This window comes from Electrophorus electricus, chromosome 13, assembly GCF_041902795.1.
Source record: "Electrophorus electricus isolate QZ-2024a chromosome 13, ASM4190279v1, whole genome shotgun sequence".
NCBI classification, from domain to species: domain Eukaryota; kingdom Metazoa; phylum Chordata; class Actinopteri; order Gymnotiformes; family Gymnotidae; genus Electrophorus; species Electrophorus electricus.
In genome coordinates, this window is record NC_137509.1 from 18014513 (window position 1) to 18042245 (window position 27733).

Sequence of the window (27733 nt, forward strand, 5' to 3'; positions counted from 1 at the left end):
GCAGATGCTGTAAGTTTTTGTTGCATCACTTTACTTTAATCTGCAACTGACAAGCTTGTATGTGAATTGTACAGATTAAATAGAAATCTTTTAGTACCAGGGAATAGCAGGTGCTGTAAGATTGTATTGCATCCCTTTAATTTATGTTCAAGCTATCATGTTCAAATTTGAAGTGCAGTGAATAATTAATTCAAACTATTTGTTAGCACCTGGGAATAGCAGATGCTGAAAGTTTTTTTTGCATCACTTTCATTTACTCTCCAACTCACATGCCTGAATGTGAAGTGCAGTGATTCATCAAAAAACTGTCTGTTAGTGCCTCCGTATACCAGATGTTGTAAGCTTTTATTGCATCATTTAATTTACATTCAAGATAACATTCTAGAATGTCAATTGCAGGGATTAATAAAAAAATTGTCAGATTGGTCTTTGATCATATTTGCTATGATTAGGCAATTTGAGTAAGTGTTTAAGGCTTACGGCCACACCATCTTGAGAATGCCCAATATCATCTGACCTTGGAAGCTAAGCAAGTTTGGGCTTGGATAGTACTGAGGTGGGACCCTACCTAGGAATACCAGGTGCTGTAAGCTTTTCTTGCATCACTTTAATTTACTTTCAAGCTGACATGCTCAAATGTGAAGTGCAGTGATTAATAAAAAAAACTATCTGTTTGCACCTGGGAATAGCAGATGCTGTAAGTTTTTTTTGCATCACTTTCATTTACTCTCCAACTCACATGCCTGAATGTGAAGTGCAGTGATTCATCAAAAAACTGTCTGTTAGTGCCTCCGTATACCAGATGTTGTAAGCTTTTATTGCATCATTTAATTTACATTCAAGATAACATTCTAGAATGTCAAGTGCAGGGATTAATAAAAAAAATTGTCAGATTGGTCTTTGATCATATTTGCTATGATTAGGCAATTTGAGTAAGTGTTTAAGACTTACGGCCACACCATCTTGAGAATGCCCACTCTCATCTGACCTTGGAAGCTAAGCAAGTTTGGGCCTGAATAGTACTGAGGTGGGACCCTACCTAGGAATACCAAATGCTGTAAGCTTTTCTTGCATCACTTTAATTTACTTTCAAGCTGACATGCTCAAATGTGAAGTGCAGTGATTAATAAAAAAAACTATCTGTTAGCACCTGGGAATAGCAGATGCTGTAAGTTTTTTTTGCATCACTTTCATTTACTCTCCAACTCACGTGCCTGAATGTGAAGTGCAGTGATTCATCAAAAAACTGTCTGTTAGTGCCTCCGTATACCAGATGTTGTAAGCTTTTATTGCATCATTTAATTTACATTCAAGATAACATTCTAGAATGTCAATTGCAGGGATTAATAAAAAAAATTGTCAGATTGGTCTTTGATCATATTTGCTATGATTAGGCAATTTGAGTAAGTGTTTAAGGCTTACGGCCACACCAGTTTGAGAATGCCCAATCTCATCTGACCTTGGAAGCTAAGAAAGTTTGGGCCTGGATAGTACTGAGGTGGGACCCTACCTAGGAATACCAGGTGCTGTAAGCTTTTCTTGCATCACATTAATTTACTTTCAAGCTGACATGCTCAAATGTGAAGTGCAGTGATTAATAAAAAAAACCATCTGTTAGCACCTGGGAATAGCAGATGCTGTAAGTTTTTTTTGCATCACTTTCATTTACTCTCCAACTCACATGCCTGAATGTGAAGTGCAGTGATTCATCAAAAAACTGTCTGTTAGTGCCTCCGTATACCAGATGTTGTAAGCTTTTATTGCATCATTTAATTTACATTCAAGATAACATTCTAGAATGTCAAGTGCAGGGATTAATAAAAAAAATTGTCAGATTGGTCTTTGATCATATTTGCTATGATTAGGCAATTTGAGTACGTGTTTAAGGCTTACGGCCACACCAGCTTGAGAACGCCCAATCTCATCTGACCTTGGAAGCTAAGCAAGTTTGGGCCCGGATAGTACTGAGGTGGGACCCTACCTAGGAATACCAGGTGCTGTAAGCTTTTCTTGCATCACTTTAATTTACTTTCAAGCTGACATGCTCAAATGTGAAGTGCAGTGATTAATAAAAAAAACTATCTGTTAGTACCTGGGAATAGCCGACGCTGTAAGTTTTTTTTGCATCACTTTCATTTACTCTCCAACTCACATGCCTGAATGTGAAGTGCAGTGTTTCATCAAAAACTATCTGTTAGCACCTTGGACTACGAGATGCTGTAAGCTTCTCTTGAATCACTTTAATTTACTGTCAAGATGACATGCTAGGATGTGAAATGCAGTGATTAATTAAAAAAACTATCTGTTAGCACCTGGGAATAGCAGATGCTGTAAGTTTTTGTTGCATCACTTTACTTTAATCTGCAACTGACAAGCTTGTATGTGAAGTGTACAGATTAAATAGAAATATTTTAGTACCAGGGAATAGCAGGTGCTGTAAGATTGTATTGCATCCCTTTAATTTATGTTCAAGCTATCATGTTCAAATTTGAAGTGCAGTGAATAATTAACTCAAACTATCTGTTAGCACCTGGGAATAGCAGATGCTGTAAGTTTTTTTTGCATCACTTTCATTTACTCTCCAACTCACATGCCTGAATGTGAAGTGCAGTGATTCATCAAAAAACTGTCTGTTAGTGCCTCCGTATACCAGATGTTGTAAGCTTTTATTGCATCATTTAATTTACATTCAAGATAACATTCTAGAATGTCAAGTGCAGGGATTAATAAAAAAAATTGTCAGATTGGTCTTTGATCATATTTGCTATGATTAGGCAATTTGAGTAAGTGTTTAAGGCTTACGGCCACACCAGCTTGAGAACGCCCAATCTCATCTGACCTTGGAAGCTAAGCAAGTTTGGGCCTGGATAGTACTGAGGTGGGACCCTACCTAGGAATACCAGGTGCTGTAAGCTTTTCTTGCATCACTTTAATTTACTTTCAAGCTGACATGCTCAAATGTGAAGTGCAGTGATTAATAAAAAAAACTATCTGTTAGTACCTGGGAATAGCCGACGCTGTAAGTTTTTTTTGCATCACTTTCATTTACTCTCCAACTCACATGCCTGAATGTGAAGTGCAGTGATTCATCAAAAACTATCTGTTAGCACCTTGGACTACGAGATGCTGTAAGCTTCTCTTGAATCACTTTAATTTACTGTCAAGATGACATGCTAGGATGTGAAATGCAGTGATTAATTAAAAAAACTATCTGTTAGCACCTGGGAATAGCAGATGCTGTAAGTTTTTGTTGCATCACTTTACTTTAATCTGCAACTGACAAGCTTGTATTTGAAGTGTACAGATTAAATAGAAATATTTTAGTACCAGGGAATAGCAGGTGCTGTAAGATTGTATTGCATCCCTTTAATTTATGTTCAAGCTATCATGTTCAAATTTGAAGTGCAGTGAATAATTAACTCAAACTATCTGTTAGCACCTGGGAATAGCAGATGCTGTAAGTTTTTTTTGCATCACTTTCATTTACTCTCCAACTCACATGCCTGAATGTGAAGTGCAGTGATTCATCAAAAAACTGTCTGTTAGTGCCTCCGTATACCAGATGTTGTAAGCTTTTATTGCATCATTTAATTTACATTCAAGATAACATTCTAGAATGTCAAGTGCAGGGATTAATAAAAAAATTGTCAGATTGGTCTTTGATCATATTTGCTATGATTAGGCAATTTGAGTAAGTGTTTAAGGCTTACGGCCACACCAGCTTGAGAACGCCCAATCTCATCTGACCTTGGAAGCTAAGCAAGTTTGGGCCTGGATAGTACTGAGGTGGGACCCTACCTAGGAATACCAGGTGCTGTAAGATTTTCTTGCATCACTTTAATTTACTTTCAAGCTGACATGCTCAAATGTGAAGTGCAGTGATTAATAAAAAAAACTATCTGTTTGCACCTGGGAATAGCAGATGCTGTAAGTTTTTTTTGCATCACTTTCATTTACTCTCCAACTCACATGCCTGAATGTGAAGTGCAGTGATTCATCAAAAAACTGTCTGTTAGTGCCTCCGTATACCAGATGTTGTAAGCTTTTATTGCATCATTTAATTTACATTCAAGATAACATTCTAGAATGTCAAGTGCAGGGATTAATAAAAAAAATTGTCAGATTGGTCTTTGATCATATTTGCTATGATTAGGCAATTTGAGTACGTGTTTAAGGTTTACGGCCACACCAGCTTGAGAACGCCCAATCTCATCTGACCTTGGAAGCTAAGCAAGTTTGGGCCCGGATAGTACTGAGTTGGGACCCTACCTACGAATACCAGGTGCTGTAAGCTTTTCTTGCATCACTTTAATTTACTTTCAAGCTGACATGCTCAAATGTGAAGTGCAGTGATTAATAAAAAAAACTATCTGTTAGTACCTGGGAATAGCCGACGCTGTAAGTTTTTTTTGCATCACTTTCATTTACTCTCCAACTCACATGCCTGAATGTGAAGTGCAGTGATTCATCAAAAAACTATATGTTAGCACCTTGGACTACGAGATGCTGTAAGCTTCTCTTGAATCACTTTAATTTACTGTCAAGATGACATGCTAGGATGTGAAATGCAGTGATTAATTAAAAAAACTATCTGTTAGCACCTGGGAATAGCAGATGCTGTAAGTTTTTGTTGCATCACTTTACTTTAATCTGCAACTGACAAGCTTGTATGTGAAGTGTACAGATTAAATAGAAATATTTTAGTACCAGGGAATAGCAGGTGCTGTAAGATTGTATTGCATCCCTTTAATTTATGTTCAAGCTATCATGTTCAAATTTGAAGTGCAGTGAATAATTAACTCAAACTATCTGTTAGCACATGGGAATAGCAGATGCTGAAAGTTTTTTTTGCATCACTTTCATTTACTCTCCAACTCACATGCCTGAATGTGAAGTGCAGTGATTCATCAAAAAACTGTCTGTTAGTGCCTCCGTATACCAGATGTTGTAAGCTTTTATTGCATCGTTCAATTTACATTCAAGATAACTTTCTAGAATGTCAATTGCAGGGATTAATAAAAAAATTGTCAGATTGGTCTTTGATCATATTTGCTATGATTAGGCAAATTGAATAAGTGCTTAAAGCTTACGGCCACACCAGCTTGAGAATGCCCAATCTCATCTGACCTTGGAAGCTAAGCAAGTTTGGGCCTGGATAGTACTGAGGTGGGACCCTACCTAGGAATACCAGGTGCTGTAAGCTTTTCTTGCATCACTTTAATTTACTTTCAAGCTGACATGCTCAAATGTGAAGTGCAGTGATTAATAAAAAAAATATCTGTTAGCACCTGGGAATAGCCGATGCTGTAAGTTTTTTTTGCATCACTTTCATTTACTCTCCAACTCACATGCCTGAATGTGAAGTGCAGTGATTCATCAAAAAACTGTCTGTTAGTGCCTCCGTATACCAGATGTTGTAAGCTTTTATTGCATCATTTAATTTACATTCAAGATAACATTCTAGAATGTCAAGTGCAGGGATTAATAAAAAAAATTGTCAGATTGGTCTTTGATCATATTTGCTATGATTAGGCAATTTGAGTAAGTGTTTAAGGCTTACGGCCACACCTGCTTGAGAACGCCCAATCTCATCTGACCTTGGAAGCTAAGCAAGTTTGGGCCTGGATAGTACTGAGGTGGGACCCTACCTAGGAATACCAGGTGCTGTAAGCTTTTCTTGCATCACTTTAATTTACTTTCAAGCTGACATGCTCAAATGTGAAGTGCAGTGATTAATAAAAAAAACTATCTGTTAGTACCTGGGAATAGCCGACGTTGTAAGTTTTTTTTGCATCACTTTCATTTACTCTCCAACTCACATGCCTGAATGTGAAGTGCAGTGATTCATCAAAAACTATCTGTTAGCACCTTGGACTACGAGATGCTGTAAGCTTCTCTTGAATCACTTTAATTTACTGTCAAGATGACATGCTAGGATGTGAAATGCAGTGATTAATTAAAAAAACTATCTGTTAGCACCTGGGAATAGCAGATGCTGTAAGTTTTTGTTGCATCACTTTACTTTAATCTGCAACTGACAAGCTTGTATGTGAAGTGTACAGATTAAATAGAAATATTTTAGTACCAGGGAATAGCAGGTGCTGTAAGATTGTATTGCATCCCTTTAATTTATGTTCAAGCTATCATGTTCAAATTTGAAGTGCAGTGAATAATTAACTCAAACTATCTGTTAGCACCTGGGAATAGCAGATGCTGTAAGTTTTTTTTGCATCACTTTCATTTACTCTCCAACTCACATGCCTGAATGTGAAGTGCAGTGATTCATCAAAAAACTGTCTGTTAGTGCCTCCGTATACCAGATGTTGTAAGCTTTTATTGCATCATTTAATTTACATTCAAGATAACATTCTAGAATGTCAAGTGCAGGGATTAATAAAAAAAATTGTCAGATTGGTCTTTGATCATATTTGCTATGATTAGGCAATTTGAGTAAGCGTTTAAAGCTTACGGCCACACCAGCTTGAGAACGCTCAATCTCATCTGACCTTGGAAGCTAAGCAAGTTTGGGCCTGAAAAGTAGTGAGGTGGGACCCTACCTAGGAATACCAGGTGCTGTAAGCTTTTCTTGCATCACTTTAATTTACTTTCAAGCTGACATGCTCAAATGTGAAGTGCAGTGATTAAAAAAAAAAACTATCTCTTAGCACCTGGGAATAGCAGATTCTGTAAGTTTTTTTTGCATCACTTTCATTTACTCTCCAACTCACATGCCTGAATGTGAAGTGCAGTGATTCATCAAAAAACTGTCTGTTAGTGCCTCCGTATACCAGATGTTGTAAGCTTTTATTGCATCATTTAATTTACATTCAAGATAACATTCTAGAATGTCAATTGCAGGGATTAATTAAAAAAATTGTCAGATTGGTCTTTGATCATATTTGCTATGATTAGGCAATTTGAGTAAGTGTTTGAGGCTTATGGCCACACCAGCTTGAGAATGCCCAAGCTCATCTGATCTTGGAAGGTAAGCAAGTTTGGGCCTGGATAGTACTGAGATTGGACCCTACCTAGGAATACCAGGTGCTGCAAGCTTTTCTTGCATCACTTTCATTTACTCTCCAACTCACATGCCTGAATGTGAAGTGCAGTGATTCATCAAAAAACTATTTGTTAGCACCTTGGACTACGAGATGCTGTAAGCTTCTCTTGCATCACTTTAATTTACTGTCAAGATGACATGCTAAGATGTGAAATGCAGTGATTAATTAAAAAAACTATCTGTTAGCACCTGGGAATAGCAGATGCTGTAAGTTTTTGTTGCATCACTTTACTTTAATCTGCAACTGACAAGCTTGTATGTGAAGTGTACAGATTAAATAGAAATATTTTAGTACCAGGGAATAGCAGGTGCTGTAAGATTGTATTGCATCCCTTTAATTTATGTTCAAGCTATCATGTTCAAATTTGAAGTGCAATGAATAATTAACTCAAACTATCTGTTAGCACCTGGGAATAGCAGATGCTGTAAGTTTTTTTTGCATCACTTTCATTTACTCTCCAACTCACATGCCTGAATGTGAAGTGCAGTGATTCATCAAAAAACTATATGTTAGCACATTGGACTACGAGATGCTGTAAGCTTCTCTTGCATCACTTTAATTAACTGTCAAGATGACATGCTAGGATGTGAAATGCAGTGATTAATTAAAAAAACTATCTGTTAGCACCTGGGAATAGCAGATGCTGTAAGTTTTTGTTGCATCACTTTACTTTAATCTGCAACTGACAAGCTTGTATGTGAAGTGTACAGATTAAATAGAAATATTTTAGTACCAGGGAATAGCAGGTGCTGTAAGATTGTTTGCATCCCTTTAATTTATGTTCAAGCTATCATGTTCAAATTTGAAGTGCAGTGAATAATTAGTGCCTCCGTATACCAGCTCCGTATTGTAAGCTTTTATTGCATCATTTAATTACATTCAAGATAACATTCTAGAATGTCAAGTGCAGGGATTAATAAAAAAAATTGTCAGATTGGTCTTTGATCATATTTGCTATGATTAGGCAATTTGAGTAAGTGTTTAAGGCTTACGGCCACACCAGCTTGAGAACGCCCAATCTCATCTGACCTTGGAAGCTAAGCAAGTTTGGGCCTGAATAGTACTGAGGTGGGACCCTACCTAGGAATACCAGGTGCTGTAAGCTTTTCTTGCATCACTTTAATTTACTTTCAAGCTGACATGCTCAAATGTGAAGTGCAGTGATTAATAAAAAAAACTATCTGTTAGCACCTGGGAATAGCAGATGCTGTAAGTTTTTTTTGCATCACTTTCATTTACTCTCCAACTCACATGCCTGAATGTGAAGTGCAGTGATTCCTCAAAAATCTATCTGTTAGCACCTTGGACTACGAGATGCTGTAAGCTTCTCTTGCATCACTTTAATTTACTTTCAAGATGACATGCTAGGATGTGAAGTGCAGTGATTAATTAAAAAAACTATCTGTTAGCACCTGGGAATAGCAAATGCTGTAAGTTTTTGTTGCATCACTTTACTTTAATCTGCAACTGACAAGCTTGTATGTGAAGTGTACAGATTAAATAGAAATATTTTAGTACCAGGGAATAGCAGGTGCTGTAAGATTGTATTGCATCCCTTTAATTTATGTTCAAGCTATCATGTTCAAATTTGAAGTGCAGTGAATAATTAACTCAAACTATCTGTTAGCACCTGGGAATAGCAGATGCTGTAAGTTTTTTTTGCATCACTTTCATTTACTCTCCAACTCACATGCCTGAATGTGAAGTGCAGTGATTCATCAAAAAACTGTCTGTTAGTGCCTCCGTATACTAGATGTTGTAAGCTTTTATTGCATCATTTAATTTACATTCAAGATAACATTCTAGAATGTCAATTGCAGGGATTAATAAAAAAAATTGTCAGATTGGTCTTTGATCATATTTGCTGTGATTAGGCAATTTGAGTAAGTGTTTAAGGCTTACGGCCACACCAGCTTGAGAATGCCCAATCTCATCTGACCTTGGAAGCTAAGCAAGTTTGGGCCTGGATAGTACTAAGGTGGGACCCTACCTAGGAATACCAGGTGCTGTAAGCCTTTCTTGCATCACTTTAATTTGCTGACATGCTCAAATTTGAAGTGCAGTGAATAATTAGTGCCTCCGTATACCAGCTCCGTATTGTAAGCTTTTATTGCATCATTTAATTACATTCAAGATAACATTCTAGAATGTCAAGTGCAGGGATTAATAAAAAAAATTGTCAGATTGGTCTTTGATCATATTTGCTATGATTAGGCAATTTGAGTAAGTGTTTAAGGCTTACGGCCACACCAGCTTGAGAACGCCCAATCTCATCTGACCTTGGAAGCTAAGCAAGTTTGGGCCTGAATAGTACTGAGGTGGGACCCTACCTAGGGATACCAGGTGCTGTAATCTTTTCTTGCATCACTTTAATTTACTTTCAAGCTGACATGCTCAAATGTGAAGTGCAGTGATTAATAAAAAAAACTATCTGTTAGCACCTGGGAATAGCAGATGCTGTAAGTTTTTTTTGCATCACTTTCATTTACTCTCCAACTCACATGCCTGAATGTGAAGTGCAGTGATTCCTCAAAAATCTATCTGTTAGCACCTTGGACTACGAGATGCTGTAAGCTTCTCTTGCATCAATTAAATTTACTGTCAAGATGACATGCTAAGATGTGAAATGCAGTGATTAATTAAAAAAACTATCTGTTAGCACCTGGGAATAGCAGATGCTGTAAGTTTTTGTTGCATCACTTTACTTTAATCTGCAACTGACAAGCTTGTATGTGAAGTGTACAGATTAAATAGAAATATTTTAGTACCAGGGAATAGCAGGTGCTGTAAGATTGTATTGCATCCCTTTAATTTATGTTCAAGCTATCATGTTCAAATTTGAAGTGCAATGAATAATTAACTCAAACTATCTGTTAGCACCTGGGAATAGCAGATGCTGTAAGTTTTTTTTGCATCACTTTCATTTACTCTCCAACTCACATGCCTGAATGTGAAGTGCAGTGATTCATCAAAAAACTGTCTGTTAGTGCCTCCGTATACTAGATGTTGTAAGCTTTTATTGCATCATTTAATTTACATTCAAGATAACATTCTAGAATGTCAATTGCAGGGATTAATAAAAAAAATTGTCAGATTGGTCTTTGATCATATTTGCTGTGATTAGGCAATTTGAGTAAGTGTTTAAGGCTTACGGCCACACCAGCTTGAGAATGCCCAATCTCATCTGACCTTGGAAGCTAAGCAAGTTTGGGCCTGGATAGTACTAAGGTGGGACCCTACCTAGGAATACCAGGTGCTGTAAGCCTTTCTTGCATCACTTTAATTTGCTGACATGCTCAAATTTGAAGTGCAGTGAATAATTAGTGCCTCCGTATACCAGCTCCGTATTGTAAGCTTTTATTGCATCATTTAATTACATTCAAGATAACATTCTAGAATGTCAAGTGCAGGGATTAATAAAAAAAATTGTCAGATTGGTCTTTGATCATATTTGCTATGATTAGGCAATTTGAGTAAGCGTTTAAGGCTTACGGCCACACCAGCTTGAGAACGCCCAATCTCATCTGACCTTGGAAGCTAAGCAAGTTTGGGCCTGAATAGTACTGAGGTGGGACCCTACCTAGGAATACCAGGTGCTGTAATCTTTTCTTGCATCACTTTAATTTACTTTCAAGCTGACATGCTCAAATGTGAAGTGCAGTGATTAATAAAAAAAACTATCTGTTAGCACCTGGGAATAGCAGATGCTGTAAGGTTTTTTTGCATCACTTTCATTTACTCTCCAACTCACATGCCTGAATGTGAAGTGCAGTGATTCCTCAAAAATCTATCTGTTAGCACCTTGGACTACGAGATGCTGTAAGCTTCTCTTGCATCACTTTAATTTACTTTCAAGATGACATGCTAGGATGTGTAGTGCAGTGATTAATTAAAAAAACTATCTGTTAGCACCTGGGAATAGCAAATGCTGTAAGTTTTTGTTGCATCACTTTACTTTAATCTGCAACTGACAAGCTTGTATGTGAAGTGTACAGATTAAATAGAAATATTTTAGTACCAGGGAATAGCAGGTGCTGTAAGATTGTATTGCATCCCTTTAATTTATGTTCAAGCTATCATGTTCAAATTTGAAGTGCAGTGAATAATTAACTCAAACTATCTGTTAGCACCTGGGAATAGCAGATGCTGTAAGTTTTTTTTGCATCACTTTCATTTACTCTCCAACTCACATGCCTGAATGTGAAGTGCAGTGATTCATCAAAAAACTGTCTGTTAGTGCCTCCGTATACTAGATGTTGTAAGCTTTTATTGCATCATTTAATTTACATTCAAGATAACATTCTAGAATGTCAATTGCAGGGATTAATAAAAAAAATTGTCAGATTGGTCTTTGATCATATTTGCTGTGATTAGGCAATTTGACTAAGTGTTTAAGGCTTACGGCCACACCAGCTTGAGAATGCCCAATCTCATCTGACCTTGGAAGCTAAGCAAGTTTGGGCCTGGATAGTACTGAGGTGGGACCCTACCTAGGAATACCAGGTGCTGTAAGCCTTTCTTGCATCACTTTAATTTGCTGACATGCTCAAATGTGAAGTGCAGTGATTAATAAAAAAAACTATCTGTTAGCACCTGGGAATAGCAGATGCTGTAAGTTTTTTTTGCATCACTTTCATTTACCCTCCAACTCACATGCCTGAATGTGAAGTGCAGTGATTCATCAAAAAACTATTTGTTAGCACCTTGGACTATGAGATGCTGTAAGCTTCTCTTGCATCACTTTAATTTACTGTCAAGATGACATGCCAAGATGTGAAATGCAGTGATTAATTAAAAAAACTATCTGTTAGCACCTGGGAATAGCAGATGCTGTAAGTTTTTGTTGCATCACTTTACTTTAGTCTGCAACTGACAAGCTTGTATGTGAAGTGTACAGATTAAATAGAAATATTTTAGTACCAGGGAATAGCAGGTGCTGTAAGATTGTATTGCATCCCTTTAATTTATGTTCAAGCTATCATGTTCAAATTTGAAGTGCAATGAATAATTAACTCAAACTATCTGTTAGCACCTGGGAATAGCAGATGCTGTAAGTTTTTTTTGCATCACTTTCATTTACTCTCCAACTCACATGCCTGAATGTGAAGTGCAGTGATTCATCAAAAAATTATATGTTAGCACATTGGACTACGAGATGCTGTAAGCTTCTCTTGCATCACTTTAATTAACTGTCAAGATGATATGCTAGGATGTGAAATGCAGTGATTAATTAAAAAAACTATCTGTTAGCACCTGGGAATAGCAGATGCTGTAAGTTTTTGTTGCATCACTTTACTTTAATCTGCAACTGACAAGCTTGTATGTGAAGTGTACAGATTAAATAGAATATTTTAGTACCAGGGAATAGCAGGTGCTGTAAGATTGTTTGCATCCCTTTAATTTATGTTCAAGCTATCATGTTCAAATTTGAAGTGCAGTGAATAATTAGTGCCTCCGTATACCAGCTCCGTATTGTAAGCTTTTATTGCATCATTTAATTACATTCAAGATAACATTCTAGAATGTCAAGTGCAGGGATTAATAAAAAAAATTGTCAGATTGGTCTTTGATCATATTTGCTATGATTAGGCAATTTGAGTAAGTGTTTAAGGCTTACGGCCACACCAGCTTGAGAACGCCCAATCTCATCTGACCTTGGAAGCTAAGCAAGTTTGGGCCTGAATAGTACTGAGGTGGGACCCTACCTAGGAATACCAGGTGCTGTAAGCTTTTCTTGCATCACTTTAATTTACTTTCAAGCTGACATGCTCAAATGTGAAGTGCAGTGATTAATAAAAAAAACTATCTGTTAGCACCTGGGAATAGCAGATGCTGTAAGTTTTTTTTGCATCACTTTCATTTACTCTCCAACTCACATGCCTGAATGTGAAGTGCAGTGATTCCTCAAAAATCTATCTGTTAGCACCTTGGACTACGAGATGCTGTAAGCTTCTCTTGCATCACTTTAATTTACTTTCAAGATGACATGCTAGGATGTGAAGTGCAGTGATTAATTAAAAAAAACTATCTGTTAGCACCTGGGAATAGCAAATGCTGTAAGTTTTTGTTGCATCACTTTACTTTAATCTGCAACTGACAAGCTTGTATGTGAAGTGTACAGATTAAATAGAAATATTTTAGTACCAGGGAATAGCAGGTGCTGTAAGATTGTATTGCATCCCTTTAATTTATGTTCAAGCTATCATGTTCAAATTTGAAGTGCAGTGAATAATTAACTCAAACTATCTGTTAGCACCTGGGAATAGCAGATGCTGTAAGTTTTTTTTGCATCACTTTCATTTACTCTCCAACTCACATGCCTGAATGTGAAGTGCAGTGATTCATCAAAAAACTGTCTGTTAGTGCCTCCGTATACTAGATGTTGTAAGCTTTTATTGCATCATTTAATTTACATTCAAGATAACATTCTAGAATGTCAATTGCAGGGATTAATAAAAAAAATTGTCAGATTGGTCTTTGATCATATTTGCTGTGATTAGGCAATTTGAGTAAGTGTTTAAGGCTTACGGCCACACCAGCTTGAGAATGCCCAATCTCATCTGACCTTGGAAGCTAAGCAAGTTGGGGCCTGGATAGTACTGAGGTGGGACCCTACCTAGGAATACCAGGTGCTGTAAGCCTTTCTTGCATCACTTTAATTTGCTGACATGCTCAAATGTGAAGTGCAGTGATTAATAAAAAAAACTATCTGTTAGCACCTGGGAATAGCAGATGCTGTAAGTTTTTTTTGCATCACTTTCATTTACCCTCCAACTCACATGCCTGAATGTGAAGTGCAGTGATTCATCAAAAAACTATTTGTTAGCACCTTGGACTATGAGATGCTGTAAGCTTCTCTTGCATCACTTTAATTTACTGTCAAGATGACATGCTAAGATGTGAAATGCAGTGATTAATTAAAAAAACTATCTGTTAGCACCTGGGAATAGCAGATGCTGTAAGTTTTTGTTGTATCACTTTACTTTAGTCTGCAACTGACAAGCTTGTATGTGAAGTGTACAGATTAAATAGAAATATTTTAGTACCAGGGAATAGCAGGTGCTGTAAGATTGTATTGCATCCCTTTAATTTATGTTCAAGCTATCATGTTCAAATTTGAAGTGCAATGAATAATTAACTCAAACTATCTGTTAGCACCTGGGAATAGCAGATGCTGTAAGTTTTTTTTGCATCACTTTCATTTACTCTCCAACTCACATGCCTGAATGTGAAGTGCAGTGATTCATCAAAAAACTGTCTGTTAGTGCCTCCGTATACTAGATGTTGTAAGCTTTTATTGCATCATTTAATTTACATTCAAGATAACATTCTAGAATGTCAATTGCAGGGATTAATAAAAAAAATTGTCAGATTGGTCTTTGATCATATTTGCTGTGATTAGGCAATTTGACTAAGTGTTTAAGGCTTACGGCCACACCAGCTTGAGAATGCCCAATCTCATCTGACCTTGGAAGCTAAGCAAGTTTGGGCCTGGATAGTACTGAGGTGGGACCCTACCTAGGAATACCAGGTGCTGTAAGCCTTTCTTGCATCACTTTAATTTGCTGACATGCTCAAATGTGAAGTGCAGTGATTAATAAAAAAAACTATCTGTTAGCACCTGGGAATAGCAGATGCTGTAAGTTTTTTTTGCATCACTTTCATTTACCCTCCAACTCACATGCCTGAATGTGAAGTGCAGTGATTCATCAAAAAACTATTTGTTAGCACCTTGGACTATGAGATGCTGTAAGCTTCTCTTGCATCACTTTAATTTACTGTCAAGATGACATGCCAAGATGTGAAATGCAGTGATTAATTAAAAAAACTATCTGTTAGCACCTGGGAATAGCAGATGCTGTAAGTTTTTGTTGCATCACTTTACTTTAGTCTGCAACTGACAAGCTTGTATGTGAAGTGTACAGATTAAATAGAAATATTTTAGTACCAGGGAATAGCAGGTGCTGTAAGATTGTATTGCATCCCTTTAATTTATGTTCAAGCTATCATGTTCAAATTTGAAGTGCAATGAATAATTAACTCAAACTATCTGTTAGCACCTGGGAATAGCAGATGCTGTAAGTTTTTTTTGCATCACTTTCATTTACTCTCCAACTCACATGCCTGAATGTGAAGTGCAGTGATTCATCAAAAAACTATATGTTAGCACATTGGACTACGAGATGCTGTAAGCTTCTCTTGCATCACTTTAATTAACTGTCAAGATGATATGCTAGGATGTGAAATGCAGTGATTAATTAAAAAAACTATCTGTTAGCACCTGGGAATAGCAGATGCTGTAAGTTTTTGTTGCATCACTTTACTTTAATCTGCAACTGACAAGCTTGTATGTGAAGTGTACAGATTAAATAGAATATTTTAGTACCAGGGAATAGCAGGTGCTGTAAGATTGTTTGCATCCCTTTAATTTATGTTCAAGCTATCATGTTCAAATTTGAAGTGCAGTGAATAATTAGTGCCTCCGTATACCAGCTCCGTATTGTAAGCTTTTATTGCATCATTTAATTACATTCAAGATAACATTCTAGAATGTCAAGTGCAGGGATTAATAAAAAAAATTGTCAGATTGGTCTTTGATCATATTTGCTATGATTAGGCAATTTGAGTAAGTGTTTAAGGCTTACGGCCACACCAGCTTGAGAACGCCCAATCTCATCTGACCTTGGAAGCTAAGCAAGTTTGGGCCTGAATAGTACTGAGGTGGGACCCTACCTAGGAATACCAGGTGCTGTAAGCTTTTCTTGCATCACTTTAATTTACTTTCAAGCTGACATGCTCAAATGTGAAGTGCAGTGATTAATAAAAAAAACTATCTGTTAGCACCTGGGAATAGCAGATGCTGTAAGTTTTTTTTGCATCACTTTCATTTACTCTCCAACTCACATGCCTGAATGTGAAGTGCAGTGATTCCTCAAAAATCTATCTGTTAGCACCTTGGACTACGAGATGCTGTAAGCTTCTCTTGCATCACTTTAATTTACTTTCAAGATGACATGCTAGGATGTGAAGTGCAGTGATTAATTAAAAAAAACTATCTGTTAGCACCTGGGAATAGCAAATGCTGTAAGTTTTTGTTGCATCACTTTACTTTAATCTGCAACTGACAAGCTTGTATGTGAAGTGTACAGATTAAATAGAAATATTTTAGTACCAGGGAATAGCAGGTGCTGTAAGATTGTATTGCATCCCTTTAATTTATGTTCAAGCTATCATGTTCAAATTTGAAGTGCAGTGAATAATTAACTCAAACTATCTGTTAGCACCTGGGAATAGCAGATGCTGTAAGTTTTTTTTGCATCACTTTCATTTACTCTCCAACTCACATGCCTGAATGTGAAGTGCAGTGATTCATCAAAAAACTGTCTGTTAGTGCCTCCGTATACTAGATGTTGTAAGCTTTTATTGCATCATTTAATTTACATTCAAGATAACATTCTAGAATGTCAATTGCAGGGATTAATAAAAAAAATTGTCAGATTGGTCTTTGATCATATTTGCTGTGATTAGGCAATTTGAGTAAGTGTTTAAGGCTTACGGCCACACCAGCTTGAGAATGCCCAATCTCATCTGACCTTGGAAGCTAAGCAAGTTTGGGCCTGGATAGTACTGAGGTGGGACCCTACCTAGGAATACCAGGTGCTGTAAGCCTTTCTTGCATCACTTTAATTTGCTGACATGCTCAAATGTGAAGTGCAGTGATTAATAAAAAAAACTATCTGTTAGCACCTGGGAATAGCAGATGCTGTAAGTTTTTTTTGCATCACTTTCATTTACTCTCCAACTCACATGCCTGAATGTGAAGTGCAGTGATTCATCAAAAAACTATATGTTAGCACATTGGACTACGAGATGCTGTAAGCTTCTCTTGCATCACTTTAATTAACTGTCAAGATGACATGCTAGGATGTGAAATGCAGTGATTAATTAAAAAAACTATCTGTTAGCACCTGGGAATAGCAGATGCTGTAAGTTTTTGTTGCATCACTTTACTTTAATCTGCAACTGACAAGCTTGTATGTGAAGTGTACAGATTAAATAGAATATTTTAGTACCAGGGAATAGCAGGTGCTGTAAGATTGTTTGCATCCCTTTAATTTATGTTCAAGCTATCATGTTCAAATTTGAAGTGCAGTGAATAATTAGTGCCTCCGTATACCAGCTCCGTATTGTAAGCTTTTATTGCATCATTTAATTACATTCAAGATAACATTCTAGAATGTCAAGTGCAGGGACTAATAAAAAAAATTGTCAGATTGGTCTTTGATCATATTTGCTATGATTAGGCAATTTGAGTAAGTGTTTAAGGCTTATGGCCACACCAGCTTGAGAACGCCCAATCTCATCTGACCTTGGAAGCTAAGCAAGTTTGGGCCTGAATAGTACTGAGGTGGGACCCTACCTAGGAATACCAGGTGCTGTAAGCTTTTCTTGCATCACTTTAATTTACTTTCAAGCTGACATGCTCAAATGTGAAGTGCAGTGATTAATAAAAAAAACTATCTGTTAGCACCTGGGAATAGCAGATGCTGTAAGTTTTTTTTGCATCACTTTCATTTACCCTCCAACTCACATGCCTGAATGTGAAGTGCAGTGATTCATCAAAAAACTATTTGTTAGCACCTTGGACTATGAGATGCTGTAAGCTTCTCTTGCATCACTTTAATTTACTGTCAAGATGACATGCCAAGATGTGAAATGCAGTGATTAATTAAAAAAACTATCTGTTAGCACCTGGGAATAGCAGATGCTGTAAGTTTTTGTTGCATCACTTTACTTTAGTCTGCAACTGACAAGCTTGTATGTGAAGTGTACAGATTAAATAGAAATATTTTAGTACCAGGGAATAGCAGGTGCTGTAAGATTGTATTGCATCCCTTTAATTTATGTTCAAGCTATCATGTTCAAATTTGAAGTGCAATGAATAATTAACTCAAACTATCTGTTAGCACCTGGGAATAGCAGATGCTGTAAGTTTTTTTTGCATCACTTTCATTTACTCTCCAACTCACATGCCTGAATGTGAAGTGCAGTGATTCATCAAAAAACTATATGTTAGCACATTGGACTACGAGATGCTGTAAGCTTCTCTTGCATCACTTTAATTAACTGTCAAGATGACATGCTAGGATGTGAAATGCAGTGATTAATTAAAAAAACTATCTGTTAGCACCTGGGAATAGCAGATGCTGTAAGTTTTTGTTGCATCACTTTACTTTAATCTGCAACTGACAAGCTTGTATGTGAAGTGTACAGATTAAATAGAATATTTTAGTACCAGGGAATAGCAGGTGCTGTAAGATTGTTTGCATCCCTTTAATTTATGTTCAAGCTATCATGTTCAAATTTGAAGTGCAGTGAATAATTAGTGCCTCCGTATACCAGCTCCGTATTGTAAGCTTTTATTGCATCATTTAATTACATTCAAGATAACATTCTAGAATGTCAAGTGCAGGGATTAATAAAAAAAATTGTCAGATTGGTCTTTGATCATATTTGCTATGATTAGGCAATTTGAGTAAGTGTTTAAGGCTTACGGCCACACCAGCTTGAGAACGCCCAATCTCATCTGACCTTGGAAGCTAAGCAAGTTTGGGCCTGAATAGTACTGAGGTGGGACCCTACCTAGGAATAGCAGGTGCTGTAAGCTTTTCTTGCATCACTTTAATTTACTTTCAAGCTGACATGCTCAAATGTGAAGTGCAGTGATTAATAAAAAAAACTATCTGTTAGCACCTGGGAATAGCAGATGCTGTAAGTTTTTTTTGCATCACTTTCATTTACTCTCCAACTCACATGCCTGAATGTGAAGTGCAGTGATTCCTCAAAAATCTATCTGTTAGCACCTTGGACTACGTGATGCTGTAAGCTTCTCTTGCATCACTTTAATTTACTTTCAAGATGACATGCTAGGATGTGAAGTGCAGTGATTAATTAAAAAAACTATCTGTTAGCACCTGGGAATAGCAAATGCTGTAAGTTTTTGTTGCATCACTTTACTTTAATCTGCAACTGACAAGCTTGTATGTGAAGTGTACAGATTAAATAGAAATATTTTAGTACCAGGGAATAGCAGGTGCTGTAAGATTGTATTGCATCCCTTTAATTTATGTTCAAGCTATCATGTTCAAATTTGAAGTGCAGTGAATAATTAACTCAAACTATCTGTTAGCACCTGGGAATAGCAGATGCTGTAAGTTTTTTTTGCATCACTTTCATTTACTCTCCAACTCACATGCCTGAATGTGAAGTGCAGTGATTCATCAAAAAACTGTCTGTTAGTGCCTCCGTATACTAGATGTTGTAAGCTTTTATTGCATCATTTAATTTACATTCAAGATAACATTCTAGAATGTCAATTGCAGGGATTAATAAAAAAAATTGTCAGATTGGTCTTTGATCATATTTGCTGTGATTAGGCAATTTGAGTAAGTGTTTAAGGCTTACGGCCACACCAGCTTGAGAATGCCCAATCTCATCTGACCTTGGAAGCTAAGCAAGTTTGGGCCTGGATAGTACTGAGGTGGGACCCTACCTAGGAATACCAGGTGCTGTAAGCCTTTCTTGCATCACTTTAATTTGCTGACATGCTCAAATGTGAAGTGCAGTGATTAATAAAAAAAACTATCTGTTAGCACCTGGGAATAGCAGATACTGTAAGTTTTTTTTGCATCACTTTCATTTACCCTCCAACTCACATGCCTGAATGTGAAGTGCAGTGATTCATCAAAAAACTATTTGTTAGCACCTTGGACTATGAGATGCTGTAAGCTTCTCTTGCATCACTTTAATTTACTGTCAAGATGACATGCTAAGATGTGAAATGCAGTGATTAATTAAAAAAACTATCTGTTAGCACCTGGGAATAGCAGATGCTGTAAGTTTTTGTTGCATCACTTTACTTTAGTCTGCAACTGACAAGCTTGTATGTGAAGTGTACAGATTAAATAGAAATATTTTAGTACCAGGGAATAGCAGGTGCTGTAAGATTGTATTGCATCCCTTTAATTTATGTTCAAGCTATCATGTTCAAATTTGAAGTGCAATGAATAATTAACTCAAACTATCTGTTAGCACCTGGGAATAGCAGATGCTGTAAGTTTTTTTTGCATCACTTTCATTTACTCTCCAACTCACATGCCTGAATGTGAAGTGCAGTGATTCCTCAAAAATCTATCTGTTAGCACCTTGGACTACGAGATGCTGTAAGCTTCTCTTGCATCACTTTAGTTTACTTTCAAGATGACATGCTAGGATGTGAAGTGCAGTGATTAATTAAAAAAACTATCTGTTAGCACCTGGGAATAGCAAATGCTGTAAGTTTTTGTTGCATCACTTTACTTTAATCTGCAACTGACAAGCTTGTATGTGAAGTGTACAGATTAAATAGAAATATTTTAGTACCAGGGAATAGCAGGTGCTGTAAGATTGTATTGCATCCCTTTAATTTATGTTCAAGCTATCATGTTCAAATTTGAAGTGCAGTGAATAATTAACTCAAACTATCTGTTAGCACCTGGGAATAGCAGATGCTGTAAGTTTTTTTTGCATCACTTTCATTTACTCTCCAACTCACATGCCTGAATGTGAAGTGCAGTGATTCATCAAAAAACTGTCTGTTAGTGCCTCCGTATACTAGATGTTGTAAGCTTTTATTGCATCATTTAATTTACATTCAAGATAACATTCTAGAATGTCAATTGCAGGGATTAATAAAAAAAATTGTCAGATTGGTCTTTGATCATATTTGCTGTGATTAGGCAATTTGAGTAAGTGTTTAAGGCTTACGGCCACACCAGCTTGAGAATGCCCAATTTCATCTGACCTTGGAAGCTAAGCAAGTTTGGGCCTGGATAGTACTGAGGTGGGACCCTACCTAGGAATACCAGGTGCTGTAAGCCTTTCTTGCATCACTTTAATTTGCTGACATGCTCAAATTTGAAGTGCAGTGAATAATTAGTGCCTCCGTATACCAGCTCCGTATTGTAAGCTTTTATTGCATCATTTAATTACATTCAAGATAACATTCTAGAATGTCAAGTGCAGGGATTAATAAAAAAAATTGTCAGATTGGTCTTTGATCATATTTGCTATGATTAGGCAATTTGAGTAAGTGTTTAAGGCTTACGGCCACACCAGCTTGAGAACGCCCAATCTCATCTGACCTTGGAAGCTAAGCAAGTTTGGGCCTGAATAGTACTGAGGTGGGACCCTACCTAGGAATACCAGGTGCTGTAATCTTTTCTTGCATCACTTTAATTTACTTTCAAGCTGACATGCTCAAATGTGAAGTGCAGTGATTAATAAAAAAAACTATCTGTTAGCACCTGGGAATAGCAGATGCTGTAAGTTTTTTTTGCATCACTTTCATTTACTCTCCAACTCACATGCCTGAATGTGAAGTGCAGTGATTCCTCAAAAATCTATCTGTTAGCACCTTGGACTACGAGATGCTGTAAGCTTCTCTTGCATCACTTTAATTTACTTTCAAGATGACATGCTAGGATGTGAAGTGCAGTGATTAATTAAAAAAACTATCTGTTAGCACCTGGGAATAGCAAATGCTGTAAGTTTTTGTTGCATCACTTTACTTTAATCTGCAACTGACAAGCTTGTATGTGAAGTGTACAGATTAAATAGAAATATTTTAGTACCAGGGAATAGCAGGTGCTGTAAGATTGTATTGCATCCCTTTAATTTATGTTCAAGCTATCATGTTCAAATTTGAAGTGCAGTGAATAATTAACTCAAACTATCTGTTAGCACCTGGGAATAGCAGATGCTGTAAGTTTTTTTTGCATCACTTTCATTTACTCTCCAACTCACATGCCTGAATGTGAAGTGCAGTGATTCATCAAAAAACTGTCTGTTAGTGCCTCCGTATACTAGATGTTGTAAGCTTTTATTGCATCATTTAATTTACATTCAAGATAACATTCTAGAATGTCAATTGCAGGGATTAATAAAAAAAATTGTCAGATTGGTCTTTGATCATATTTGCTGTGATTAGGCAATTTGAGTAAGTGTTTAAGGCTTACGGCCACACCAGCTTGAGAATGCCCAATCTCATCTGACCTTGGAAGCTAAGCAAGTTTGGGCCTGGATAGTACTGAGGTGGGACCCTACCTAGGAATACCAGGTGCTGTAAGCCTTTCTTGCATCACTTTAATTTGCTGACATGCTCAAATTTGAAGTGCAGTGAATAATTAGTGCCTCCGTATACCAGCTCCGTATTGTAAGCTTTTATTGCATCATTTAATTACATTCAAGATAACATTCTAGAATGTCAAGTGCAGGGATTAATAAAAAAAATTGTCAGATTGGTCTTTGATCATATTTGCTATGATTAGGCAATTTGAGTAAGTGTTTAAGGCTTACGGCCACACCAGCTTGAGAACGCCCAATCTCATCTGACCTTGGAAGCTAAGCAAGTTTGGGCCTGAATAGTACTGAGGTGGGACCCTACCTAGGAATACCAGGTGCTGTAATCTTTTCTTGCATCACTTTAATTTACTTTCAAGCTGACATGCTCAAATGTGAAGTGCAGTGATTAATAAAAAAAACTATCTGTTAGCACCTGGGAATAGCAGATGCTGTAAGTTTTTTTTGCATCACTTTCATTTACTCTCCAACTCACATGCCTGAATGTGAAGTGCAGTGATTCCTCAAAAATCTATCTGTTAGCACCTTGGACTACGAGATGCTGTAAGCTTCTCTTGCATCACTTTAATTTACTTTCAAGATGACATGCTAGGATGTGAAGTGCAGTGATTAATTAAAAAAACTATCTGTTAGCACCTGGGAATAGCAAATGCTGTAAGTTTTTGTTGCATCACTTTACTTTAATCTGCAACTGACAAGCTTGTATGTGAAGTGTACAGATTAAATAGAAATATTTTAGTACCAGGGAATAGCAGGTGCTGTAAGATTGTATTGCATCCCTTTAATTTATGTTCAAGCTATCATGTTCAAATTTGAAGTGCAGTGAATAATTAACTCAAACTATCTGTTAGCACCTGGGAATAGCAGATGCTGTAAGTTTTTTTTGCATCACTTTCATTTACTCTCCAACTCATATGCCTGAATGTGAAGTGCAGTGATTCATCAAAAAACTGTCTGTTAGTGCCTCCGTATACTAGATGTTGTAAGCTTTTATTGCATCATTTAATTTACATTCAAGATAACATTCTAGAATGTCAATTGCAGGGATTAATAAAAAAAATTGTCAGATTGGTCTTTGATCATATTTGCTGTGATTAGGCAATTTGAGTAAGTGTTTAAGGCTTACGGCCACACCAGCTTGAGAATGCCCAATCTCATCTGACCTTGGAAGCTAAGCAAGTTTGGGCCTGGATAGTACTGAGGTGGGACCCTACCTAGGAATACCAGGTGCTGTAAGCCTTTCTTGCATCACTTTAATTTGCTGACATGCTCAAATGTGAAGTGCAGTGATTAATAAAAAAAACTATCTGTTAGCACCTGGGAATAGCAGATGCTGTAAGTTTTTTTTGCATCACTTTCATTTACCCTCCAACTCACATGCCTGAATGTGAAGTGCAGTGATTCATCAAAAAACTATTTGTTAGCACCTTGGACTATGAGATGTTGTAAGCTTCTCTTGCATCACTTTAATTTACTGTCAAGATGACATGCTAAGATGTGAAATGCAGTGATTAATTAAAAAAACTATCTGTTAGCACCTGGGAATAGCAGATGCTGTAAGTTTTTGTTGCATCACTTTACTTTAGTCTGCAACTGACAAGCTTGTATGTGAAGTGTACAGATTAAATAGAAATATTTTAGTACCAGGGAATAGCAGGTGCTGTAAGATTGTATTGCATCCCTTTAATTTATGTTCAAGCTATCATGTTCAAATTTGAAGTGCAATGAATAATTAACTCAAACTATCTGTTAGCACCTGGGAATAGCAGATGCTGTAAGTTTTTTTTGCATCACTTTCATTTACTCTCCAACTCACATGCCTGAATGTGAAGTGCAGTGATTCATCAAAAAACTGTCTGTTAGTGCCTCCGTATACCAGATGTTGTAAGCTTTTATTGCATCATTTAATTTACATTCAAGATAACATTCTAGAATGTCAATTGCAGGGATTAATAAAAAAATTGTCAGATTGGTCTTTGATCATATTTGCTATGATTAGGCAATTTGAGTAAGTGTTTAAGGCTTATGGCCACACCAGCTTGAGAATGCCCAATCTCATCTGACCTTGGAAGCTAAGCAAGTTTGGGCCTGGATAGTACTGAGGTGGGACCCTACCTAGGAATACCAGGTGCTGTAAGCTTTTCTTGCATCACTTTAATTTACTTTCAAGCTGACATGCTCAAATGTGAAGTGCAGTGATTAATAAAAAAAACCATCTGTTAGCACCTGGGAATAGTCGATGCTGTAAGTTTTTTTTGCATCACTTTCATTTACTCTCCAACTCACATGCCTGAATGTGAAGTGCAGTGATTCATCAAAAAACTGTCTGTTAGTGCCTCCGTATACCAGATGTTGTAAGCTTTTATTGCATCATTTAATTTACATTCAAGATAACATTCTAGAATGTCAATTGCAGGGATTAATAAAAAAAATTGTCAGATTGGTCTTTGATCATATTTGCTATGATTAGGCAATTTGAGTAAGGGTTTGAGGCTTATGCCCACACCAGCTTGAGAATGCCCAAGCTCATCTGATCTTGGAAGCTAAGCAAGTTTGGGCCTGGATAGTACTGAGATGGGACCCTACCTAGGAATACCAGCTGCTGCAAGCTTTTCTTGCATCACTTTAATTTACTTTCAAGCTGACATGCTCAAATGTGAAGTGCAGTGATTAATAAAAAAAACCATCTGTTAGCACCTGGGAATAGCCGATGCTGTAACTTTTTTTTGCATCACTTTCATTTACTCTCCAACTCACATGCCTGAATGTGAAGTGCAGTGATTCATTAAAAATCTATCTGTTAGCACCTTGGACTATGAGATGCTGTAAGCTTCTCTTGCATCACTTTAATTTACTGTCAAGATGACATGCTAAGATGTGAAATGCAGTGATTAATTAAAAAAACTATCTGTTAGCACCTGGGAATAGCAGATGCTGTAAGTTTTTGTTGCATCACTTTACTTTAATCTGCAACTGACAAGCTTGTATGTGAAGTGTACAGATTAAATAGAAATATTTTAGTACCAGGGAATAGCAGGTGCTGTAAGATTGTATTGCATCCCTTTAATTTATGTTCAAGCTATCATGTTCAAATTTGAAGTGCAGTGAATAATTAGTGCCTCCGTATACCAGCTCCGTATTGTAAGCTTTTATTGCATCATTTAATTACATTCAAGATAACATTCTAGAATGTCAAGTGCAGGGATTAATAAAAAAAATTGTCAGATTGGTCTTTGATCATATTTGCTATGATTAGGCAATTTGAGTAAGCGTTTAAGGTTTACGGCCACACCAGCTTGAGAACGCCCAATCTCATCTGACCTTGGAAGCTAAGCAAGTTTGGGCCTGAATAGTACTGAGGTGGGACCCTACCTAGGAATACCAGGTGCTGTAAGCTTTTCTTGCATCACTTTAATTTACTTTCAAGCTGACATGCTCAAATGTGAAGTGCAGTGATTAATAAAAAAAACTATCTGTTAGCACCTGGGAATAGCAGATGCTGTAAGCTTTTCTTGCATCACTTTAATTTACTTTCAAGCTGACATGCTCAAATGTGAAGTGCAGTGATTAATAAAAAAAACTATCTGTTAGCACCTTGGACTACGAGATGCTGTAAGCTTCTCTTGCATCACTTTAATTTACTTTCAAGATGACATGCTAGGATGTGAAGTGCAGTGATTAATTAAAAAAACTATCTGTTAGCACCTGGGAATAGCAAATGCTGTAAGTTTTTGTTGCATCACTTTACTTTAATCTGCAACTGACAAGCTTGTATGTGAAGTGTACAGATTAAATAGAAATATTTTAGTACCAGGGAATAGCAGGTGCTGTAAGATTGTATTGCATCCCTTTAATTTATGTTCAAGCTATCATGTTCAAATTTGAAGTGCAGTGAATAATTAACTCAAACTATCTGTTAGCACCTGGGAATAGCAGATGCTGTAAGTTTTTTTTGCATCACTTTCATTTACTCTCCAACTCACATGCCTGAATGTGAAGTGCAGTGATTCATCAAAAAACTGTCTGTTAGTGCCTCCGTATACCAGATGTTGTAAGCTTTTATTGCATCATTTAATTTACATTCAAGATAACATTCTAGAATGTCAATTGCAGGGATTAATAAAAAAAATTGTCAGATTGGTCTTTGATCATATTTGCTATGATTAGGCAATTTGAGTAAGGGTTTGAGGCTTATGCCCACACCAGCTTGAGAATGCCCAAGCTCATCTGATCTTGGAAGCTAAGCAAGTTTGGGCCTGGATAGTACTGAGATGGGACCCTACCTAGGAATACCAGCTGCTGCAAGCTTTTCTTGCATCACTTTAATTTACTTTCAAGCTGACATGCTCAAATGTGAAGTGCAGTGATTAATAAAAAAAACCATCTGTTAGCACCTGGGAATAGCCGATGCTGTAACTTTTTTTTGCATCACTTTCATTTACTCTCCAACTCACATGCCTGAATGTGAAGTGCAGTGATTCATTAAAAATCTATCTGTTAGCACCTTGGACTATGAGATGCTGTAAGCTTCTCTTGCATCACTTTAATTTACTGTCAAGATGACATGCTAAGATGTGAAATGCAGTGATTAATTAAAAAAACTATCTGTTAGCACCTGGGAATAGCAGATGCTGTAAGTTTTTGTTGCATCACTTTACTTTAATCTGCAACTGACAAGCTTGTATGTGAAGTGTACAGATTAAATAGAAATATTTTAGTACCAGGGAATAGCAGGTGCTGTAAGATTGTATTGCATCCCTTTAATTTATGTTCAAGCTATCATGTTCAAATTTGAAGTGCAGTGAATAATTAGTGCCTCCGTATACCAGCTCCGTATTGTAAGCTTTTATTGCATCATTTAATTACATTCAAGATAACATTCTAGAATGTCAAGTGCAGGGATTAATAAAAAAAATTGTCAGATTGGTCTTTGATCATATTTGCTATGATTAGGCAATTTGAGTAAGCGTTTAAGGTTTACGGCCACACCAGCTTGAGAACGCCCAATCTCATCTGACCTTGGAAGCTAAGCAAGTTTGGGCCTGAATAGTACTGAGGTGGGACCCTACCTAGGAATACCAGGTGCTGTAAGCTTTTCTTGCATCACTTTAATTTACTTTCAAGCTGACATGCTCAAATGTGAAGTGCAGTGATTAATAAAAAAAACTATCTGTTAGCACCTGGGAATAGCAGATGCTGTAAGCTTTTCTTGCATCACTTTAATTTACTTTCAAGCTGACATGCTCAAATGTGAAGTGCAGTGATTAATAAAAAAAACTATCTGTTAGCACCTTGGACTACGAGATGCTGTAAGCTTCTCTTGCATCACTTTAATTTACTTTCAAGATGACATGCTAGGATGTGAAGTGCAGTGATTAATTAAAAAAACTATCTGTTAGCACCTGGGAATAGCAAATGCTGTAAGTTTTTGTTGCATCACTTTACTTTAATCTGCAACTGACAAGCTTGTATGTGAAGTGTACAGATTAAAT

General features: G+C 36.8%; 1 non-coding gene and 34 pseudogenes across 1 annotated transcript; all 35 read left to right on the forward strand.

Annotated features, from left to right (window-relative positions):
* Positions 1-474: 474 nt before the first annotated feature.
* On the forward strand, positions 475-593 carry LOC145643860 (5S ribosomal RNA; annotated as a pseudogene).
* A 352-nt stretch (positions 594-945) lies between these two features.
* LOC145646064 (5S ribosomal RNA) lies at positions 946-1064 on the forward strand (annotated as a pseudogene).
* Positions 1065-1416: 352 nt separating this feature from the next.
* Positions 1417-1535, forward strand: LOC145650110 (5S ribosomal RNA; annotated as a pseudogene).
* A 352-nt stretch (positions 1536-1887) lies between these two features.
* Positions 1888-2006, forward strand: LOC145644226 (5S ribosomal RNA; annotated as a pseudogene).
* Positions 2007-2796: 790 nt separating this feature from the next.
* LOC145647491 (5S ribosomal RNA) lies at positions 2797-2915 on the forward strand. The gene has a single exon (XR_014116341.1). It is a non-coding gene; the product is annotated as a 5S ribosomal RNA (ribosomal RNA).
* Positions 2916-3704: 789 nt separating this feature from the next.
* Positions 3705-3823, forward strand: LOC145648250 (5S ribosomal RNA; annotated as a pseudogene).
* A 352-nt stretch (positions 3824-4175) lies between these two features.
* Positions 4176-4294, forward strand: LOC145649196 (5S ribosomal RNA; annotated as a pseudogene).
* Positions 4295-5084: 790 nt separating this feature from the next.
* Positions 5085-5203, forward strand: LOC145647333 (5S ribosomal RNA; annotated as a pseudogene).
* A 351-nt stretch (positions 5204-5554) lies between these two features.
* On the forward strand, positions 5555-5673 carry LOC145646920 (5S ribosomal RNA; annotated as a pseudogene).
* A 790-nt stretch (positions 5674-6463) lies between these two features.
* On the forward strand, positions 6464-6582 carry LOC145649888 (5S ribosomal RNA; annotated as a pseudogene).
* Positions 6583-6934: 352 nt separating this feature from the next.
* Positions 6935-7053, forward strand: LOC145644364 (5S ribosomal RNA; annotated as a pseudogene).
* Positions 7054-8047: 994 nt separating this feature from the next.
* On the forward strand, positions 8048-8166 carry LOC145644371 (5S ribosomal RNA; annotated as a pseudogene).
* A 791-nt stretch (positions 8167-8957) lies between these two features.
* LOC145647045 (5S ribosomal RNA) lies at positions 8958-9076 on the forward strand (annotated as a pseudogene).
* A 221-nt stretch (positions 9077-9297) lies between these two features.
* LOC145649993 (5S ribosomal RNA) lies at positions 9298-9416 on the forward strand (annotated as a pseudogene).
* A 791-nt stretch (positions 9417-10207) lies between these two features.
* On the forward strand, positions 10208-10326 carry LOC145647046 (5S ribosomal RNA; annotated as a pseudogene).
* Positions 10327-10547: 221 nt separating this feature from the next.
* LOC145648044 (5S ribosomal RNA) lies at positions 10548-10666 on the forward strand (annotated as a pseudogene).
* A 791-nt stretch (positions 10667-11457) lies between these two features.
* LOC145647128 (5S ribosomal RNA) lies at positions 11458-11576 on the forward strand (annotated as a pseudogene).
* Positions 11577-12672: 1096 nt separating this feature from the next.
* On the forward strand, positions 12673-12791 carry LOC145644382 (5S ribosomal RNA; annotated as a pseudogene).
* Positions 12792-13583: 792 nt separating this feature from the next.
* On the forward strand, positions 13584-13702 carry LOC145648123 (5S ribosomal RNA; annotated as a pseudogene).
* A 783-nt stretch (positions 13703-14485) lies between these two features.
* Positions 14486-14604, forward strand: LOC145647129 (5S ribosomal RNA; annotated as a pseudogene).
* Positions 14605-15700: 1096 nt separating this feature from the next.
* LOC145644393 (5S ribosomal RNA) lies at positions 15701-15819 on the forward strand (annotated as a pseudogene).
* Positions 15820-16611: 792 nt separating this feature from the next.
* Positions 16612-16730, forward strand: LOC145647130 (5S ribosomal RNA; annotated as a pseudogene).
* A 657-nt stretch (positions 16731-17387) lies between these two features.
* Positions 17388-17506, forward strand: LOC145647463 (5S ribosomal RNA; annotated as a pseudogene).
* Positions 17507-18610: 1104 nt separating this feature from the next.
* Positions 18611-18729, forward strand: LOC145647768 (5S ribosomal RNA; annotated as a pseudogene).
* Positions 18730-19520: 791 nt separating this feature from the next.
* LOC145647131 (5S ribosomal RNA) lies at positions 19521-19639 on the forward strand (annotated as a pseudogene).
* A 1222-nt stretch (positions 19640-20861) lies between these two features.
* Positions 20862-20980, forward strand: LOC145648691 (5S ribosomal RNA; annotated as a pseudogene).
* Positions 20981-21201: 221 nt separating this feature from the next.
* On the forward strand, positions 21202-21320 carry LOC145648045 (5S ribosomal RNA; annotated as a pseudogene).
* A 791-nt stretch (positions 21321-22111) lies between these two features.
* LOC145647132 (5S ribosomal RNA) lies at positions 22112-22230 on the forward strand (annotated as a pseudogene).
* Positions 22231-22451: 221 nt separating this feature from the next.
* LOC145648046 (5S ribosomal RNA) lies at positions 22452-22570 on the forward strand (annotated as a pseudogene).
* A 791-nt stretch (positions 22571-23361) lies between these two features.
* Positions 23362-23480, forward strand: LOC145647135 (5S ribosomal RNA; annotated as a pseudogene).
* Positions 23481-24262: 782 nt separating this feature from the next.
* LOC145648287 (5S ribosomal RNA) lies at positions 24263-24381 on the forward strand (annotated as a pseudogene).
* A 352-nt stretch (positions 24382-24733) lies between these two features.
* LOC145645988 (5S ribosomal RNA) lies at positions 24734-24852 on the forward strand (annotated as a pseudogene).
* A 667-nt stretch (positions 24853-25519) lies between these two features.
* LOC145647454 (5S ribosomal RNA) lies at positions 25520-25638 on the forward strand (annotated as a pseudogene).
* A 792-nt stretch (positions 25639-26430) lies between these two features.
* Positions 26431-26549, forward strand: LOC145645989 (5S ribosomal RNA; annotated as a pseudogene).
* A 667-nt stretch (positions 26550-27216) lies between these two features.
* Positions 27217-27335, forward strand: LOC145647455 (5S ribosomal RNA; annotated as a pseudogene).
* Positions 27336-27733: the final 398 nt, after the last annotated feature.